Here is a 6000-nt window from a genome sequence, read left to right as displayed (position 1 = left end):
GGACGTCAAGAAATAATCTGCATACGGGAGGACGATTCACGCATGCTCGCCCTATACTTTCATCCCTACCCCTCCCAGTTCTTTCGTAAGGTGGTCCTGGTCCTCTCGGGTACCACGAGACCGCGCATGCGTGTGGAAATGCCGCTGTTGCTATTGCTGCTGCTCCTCTCTTCCCTCAATCACGATTTGTAGACGCGCGACCCCTCCCCTTTTACGCAAACGAATCCTTTCCTTCATTCAGCCTATCGCTTCCCGCGCATGCCCGCGAGAGCGCGAGCGAAGGAAGGCGAAGGCGGGGTGTACTGGGGAGCGAGTGCGCACGCGCGCGTGGGGGAGCGCGGGCGAGCAGCAACCTGACCAACCGGCGAGCCGCGTCGCGAGCCCGGACGGCTTTGAGAGCGCGCGTGCGCGCCCCGCGCCCCTTGCTTGGTGCTTCTCCTCACTGCTTGGGCCGAGCGAGCGAGTTCCTCGCCTCACAGGGCGGGAGCCAGGCGCGGCGGCGGCGGCGGCGGCGGCGGCGGCACCAGTGGGAACGTTTTTGGCGGGTGAGTTGCCAGGCGAGGCGGGCCGGGGGGTGACGGTAGCGAGGGCACGGGAGGGAGAGGCTCACCTCCACCTACAGGCGAGGCGGGCGTGGAGGGGGACTCCCTCATCAACGGCTCGGCGGGGCCTAACGTCTCCCTGCCCTTCCTCGGGGTAGTGAAGAGTGAGGGAGTAGAGAAGGAAGTAGCCGCGTCGCGTGCTTCCCCCTCGCTCGCCTTACCTCCCCATCCCACCCTTTTCCTGCCGTGGGCTGGCCCAGAGTGTAACTTCCACCCCACCTACGTCCCCTCAGGGCCCTTCCCGCGTAGGTGGCCCCCGCCGCACCCCCGCTCTCTCTTTGCGACAGCTACTGTTACTTTCGCTTTTAGAGGGTTGCGAAGTGTTTTTCTTTTGAGTTCCGTGCCGGTAGCAGCTTGTGTTGTCGGTAATACTCATGAGTGGATAAGTTCCTTTCCCGATAAGCTCCTTCTCTCTCCTCTCTTCCTCCCCCCCCCCCCACTTTTTGTTCTATAAAACCGTGGTCACTTGACAAGGTGGTGGCCTACTTAAGGCCGCTTGTTTTAAGGGTAACGTATCTACTAATAGGTTTGTAATTATAGTTTTGGGCCCGGCCTATAGGTGTGTGGCGATAGTTGGAGTGAGGGGACCAAGTTGGAAATATAGAAACGGGGCTTGTCTTCCATACTGTGTTGGGTGTGTAATCTTAGCCTTGCAAAATGTAGATGGCATTGCTTATTCTCCTGAGGATAACGCTTTCCATAAGTAACCCTTTGAAAGATCTTGCTGAAAAGCAAAGATACTTGTTAACTAGCTGATACTTTTATATCTTGTACATCATATTTCACTTCTTACCTTTACCAAGCCCTCCTCTCATTTGCTTCTTACTTTGTGTTCATATGGTGGAAAAGTGAAGAAGTTTAGTTTCTTCTCTAGGGATTATTCAGGAGAGCATGCCATCTGTATTTCTCACAAATGCTTCCTGGGCAGTTATATAGACCCCACGTTTTTACTTAAGGAAGACTGATTGAAAGTGTTAAGAAGATATCCCAGCATTTGCCTCTGCCCTGCTTTTCAGGAAGTAAACCTTTTTATCTCCTGTACACAAAGTCACCTTGGTAATGGATGGAGCAGGTCCTCCCTCATCTGTTAATGTTTCCTTGAACAAGCACTTCAGGAATTGAAGTATCTTATGTTTTCCTTATTATCCTAACTCCTCAACAAGAATACCAGGCATGTACAATTTAAATGAATTTGAAGGTCGCTTTTAGATATTAACTTAGATTGCATGGTAACATTAACTAGGAAATTTGGGGGGGGGGTACTATTCTAGCTTGTTGTTTTTCCTTTTAAGTCATTACCTGTTAATCCTTTTTCTTCCTGAACCCCCTCTCTCTGTTAAGCCTCTTTCCTTCTGCACCTATACAGCATGCACACTCCTTGATCAGTACAATCATTTATCAATTGTTTCCTCCTTTATATTTCCATACTTGATAATTCTCCCTGCAACCCCAACTGGCATGTCACCTATACAGTATTCTGATGCCCACTGTTTTCTATGCTCTGTAACACCTAGGCTTAATTACTGAAATGTATTATATGTGGGAATCTTTGAAGAATTAACTGCAGTTAGTTCTAGATATAGCCACCAGGGGCTGGTCAGTAGAAACGCATCGCACTGGTCTTCAGAAACTTACATTGGCTTCCAGTCCATTTCCAAGTACCATTCAAAGTGCTGCAGCTTATCTTTAAAGTCCTACAAGGCTTAGGACTCAAGTACTCAAAGGGATGCCTGCTCTTACACCAACCTGTATGTGCATTAAGGTCCTCTTTGGAAACTTCACTCCAGGCACTTCTGTCATCTGAGTATAGCCTTCTTGGTAGTAGTGCCCATCTGTGGAATACCCAGAGAGACTCACATGGCATTGTTTTATTTCTGAAAATTTATTCTTTTTATATCCTACCTTTCTTCCACTATGGAACCCAAGGTGATGTACATGTGGTTCACAGAGAGTTATTGGGCTTTCAGCTTTGCTTCCATGGTGTGTTTGTGTGAAATCAACACCCATGTCTGAAGGTGGGGCCAGTGTGATTCACATGTGATAGAGGCTTTGATTAGGTAAAAGTTACACTACATCATATCTAAATCTTGATAAAGTTTAACTAATTAGTGAGTATACTGTGGTAATGTCTCCATTCCTTAAATGTATTTTATCATGAAAAGTATAAATCACAGTAATGAATCATAGCTGTATATGTGTTTCCCGTTCTTTCCAGTTGTTTGGAAAACCTGGTTCATTTAGAAGAGACAGTATATAGTGATAAGCTGATCTTTGTACAAGAAAACATATCCTGTACTGTATGATGAGAACTTTGCCCTTCCCTGTAGATAATGAAGAGAAGAAGGTTCTAGCAACTATTCAGGCAAGGACACATGTCAGAATATTTCAGAGATCCCTTCAAATGTGATTGGAAAAATAAAAGGAAAGCAGGAAATATTGAACCCAAATAGAATTGTAAAGCACTTTAAAGAATAAGTGTACGTTTTAAAGTTGAGTGTGGGTGCATTTCAGTTGGTGCCCTTACTTTCACATAAGTGCTTTTGATCCAGCAAAGAGAAAGCAAGCAATTTTTGTTGATTTCACCTCTCCTGCCTCTGTGTCACCTTCTTCCCTCTTCTGACAGGTGTGCCAATTATCTGCAGCCTGTTTTCAGGGGCTGGGGGATAATATGCAAATATAGCCCCCACACTTCCATTAGTAGCGGCATATGCTGGTTCAGAAGCTCTTTAGTGAGCTCAAGAGCACCAGCTTGAGTCTTCCCAGCCAGCAAGCTTTAATTTAATATGAGCAGGGTGGATATTACTGCAAGACTGTATGTCTTTATTGCACTGTACAACGGCAACAAACTTTATTAAGGTCGCAGACCAGCATAAGATACAAACATGCGAATAAAATAAAGCACATAAGACTTAAAGAGGAGAGGGGTAAAAGCAAATAGTTAAAAGTGGTTATAACTCACATAAATTTAAAGCAGAAAGAGAGAAAAGACAAACAGTTAAAAGTGACTATAAGGGAGGGAACGTGAAGCAGCAGAGGTCTTGCATTGTGGGCCTTCTGTTTAGGCCTGGTTTGTGAGACAAACCGCCCTTTGACGTATGTCCATCAGGGCAGCGCAAAATCTAACAACTGAGTATGTGACATTGCACTGTATATATTTTGCATGCTATTCTTTTTGCTATACAGTGGAACCTCATGTTACGTACCGCTCTCCTTACGAATGCTTCGGGTTACGAGCTCCGCTAACCCAGAAGTAGGTCTCCTGGTTGGGAACTTTGTCCCAGGATGCGAGCGGAAGTTGCGTAGCAGCAGTGGGAGGCACCATTAGCAAAAGCGCACCTCATGTTAAGAACGGTTTCGGGTTACAAACGGACCTCCTGAAGGAATTAAGTTCGTAACCGGAGGTACCACTGTAGAGGTAATGTCCTTAAAATCCCTATATAAGAATTATAGCACTTGTAACAGTTTGTGTATTTAAATATGGGAATATAGGAACCTGCTGACTGGGTAATATTGTAATTGCTGCTGTAATGTGTTTTCTACTTTATTTTGCCTTGGTCCAGCCTCCCACCCTGCAAAAATCCATACTTACACGTAGAAGCGAGATCTGATGGTGACTGGTCAGACTAGAGCTGTTTTTTTTTATCAATGAGAATGAAATGCATATGTTTAGGTGTAAATATTCATATCTGAAAAAAGAACAAAATGGTTCTTCATTTTACATAGAATATCTTCTTTTCACTCAGTGAATCTGTTAGGGCAGGGACGTCCAACTCCCAACAGACTGCAATCTACTCACAGAATAAAAAACTGGCAGTAATCTACCGCTTTGTTGTGGGGGGGAGGTTTCAGGTCAGAACCTCCTAGTGATCCCAGTCAAACACAATCAACCTGTTGGACATCTCTGTGTTAGGGCATTGATTTGGTTTAATGATGAACTGTAGAACTAGCATTCTTATGGCTAAATTAATATTAACCTAGTTGTCTAAGATGGCAGGAAATTGACATTTTAAAAAACAACTATTCAAGCCAAACTTTTTTTAATATGATGGAAAGCTGTTGACAATAATTTGAAGTTAGCTGTTTAAGAGACACTCCTCTTTAGGATCTGAATAAAGATATTCTTGGAACTTTGCAGCACTAGAGCTAAAAACTGGACCTTATTTGGATAAACATCTTTATAAACAGTTACTAGCTCTTGTGAGATTGCTTTTAGGAAGCTTTGTAGTTACATCTATATTGTGCAAAGTGGCTTGTGAAACAAAACAACAGCTTAATTTGTAAAGTGGCTTGAAGAATTGGGCTTGTGTATCATATATGCCGCTACTTCCTCTCCACCTATTATGATCATTATTTCCCATCTTTTACTCTGTCTGGGACTCAAGGCAGCTTACAGATAAAATAGAAAAAGCTAAAAATCTACAGCAGCATGTTGCACAGAATTGTATCCTTAGAATTCTAGTCTAGTAAGGCTTGGTGAATACAGATAGCATTACCGTATTTTTGCCCCATAAGACGCACCTGACCATAAGATGCACCTAGTTTTTAGAGGAGGAAAGCAAGAAAAAAGCTCCCCGTCCCAATTTGACAGAGCACGCGAGGGAGGAAGATCACCCTCCGTGCTGGCTCCTGGCTGCTCTCATGCAAGTCACAGAGCCCTTCAGACGGAGGGAACTCTAAAGAGTGTTCTAAAGCCCTCTTCCCCCGTCTCCCCTCTCCCCACCCAGTCGCACGGGCGGGGGACGCTTGCACAGGTGACGTGCCACTCCGGGAACCAAAGTCCCCAGCTCCACCGCTGCCAGGGACCACACATTTGCTCCATAAGACGCACAGACATTTCCCTTTACTTTTTAGGAGGGAAAACGTGCATCTTATGGAGCGAAAAATACGGTACTTTGAGGTGGTGAGTGAGATGCCAATAAGTTTTTGAAAAAAGAATATGGTATTGTTTCAGGAAGACTAATGCCTAATGTAAACACTGTTGATAGTGTTCTAGAGTGAGGAAATTATGGGTTTAGGGAGCAGAAGAAATTGTAATCAGTAGTACAGCCTTTGTATATGTATGAATTGGAGGTGTAAAGAATAGTGGAGCTTCTGTAAGGAGGCAGATTGAAGGTACTGGTGTGATGGTTCACCGGAGACTATTGACGCTTTAAAGAAAATTTAAAGGATAAGGAATTGGGGAAAGTTGTGGGGGGGGGAAATGGGTGAATTTCAAAACTGGCTGCCTTGAATAAGGGTTTGGAGTTCAGTTCAGTGAGGTGAAAAAAACAGTATGGGTAAGTAAAGACCTGAGTAATGGTGTCTGGGGAAAGGTGGGGGAAATCACGAAACAGATTCTTCTAAAAGGAAGCTTAGGTGGATAAGAGACAACTAGAAAGGCTATAGAAGGTAATATTTG

General features: G+C 44.6%; 1 protein-coding gene across 1 annotated transcript in view; it reads left to right on the top strand.

Moving 5' to 3' along the window:
• The first annotated feature begins 311 nt into the window (after positions 1-311).
• ZDHHC5 (zDHHC palmitoyltransferase 5) overlaps positions 312-6000 on the top strand; it is a 43865-nt gene continuing 38176 nt past the window's right edge. The window contains exon 1 of the mRNA XM_083512636.1: positions 312-545. The gene's annotated coding sequence lies outside the window, so the exon portion shown is untranslated. The remainder of the gene's footprint in view (positions 546-6000) is intronic.

The sequence above is a fragment of the Podarcis liolepis genome, assembly GCF_965112155.1.
Source record: "Podarcis liolepis genome assembly, chromosome: 1".
Taxonomy (NCBI): domain Eukaryota; kingdom Metazoa; phylum Chordata; class Lepidosauria; order Squamata; family Lacertidae; genus Podarcis; species Podarcis liolepis.
This window is presented reverse-complemented; position numbering and strand designations above follow the sequence as displayed.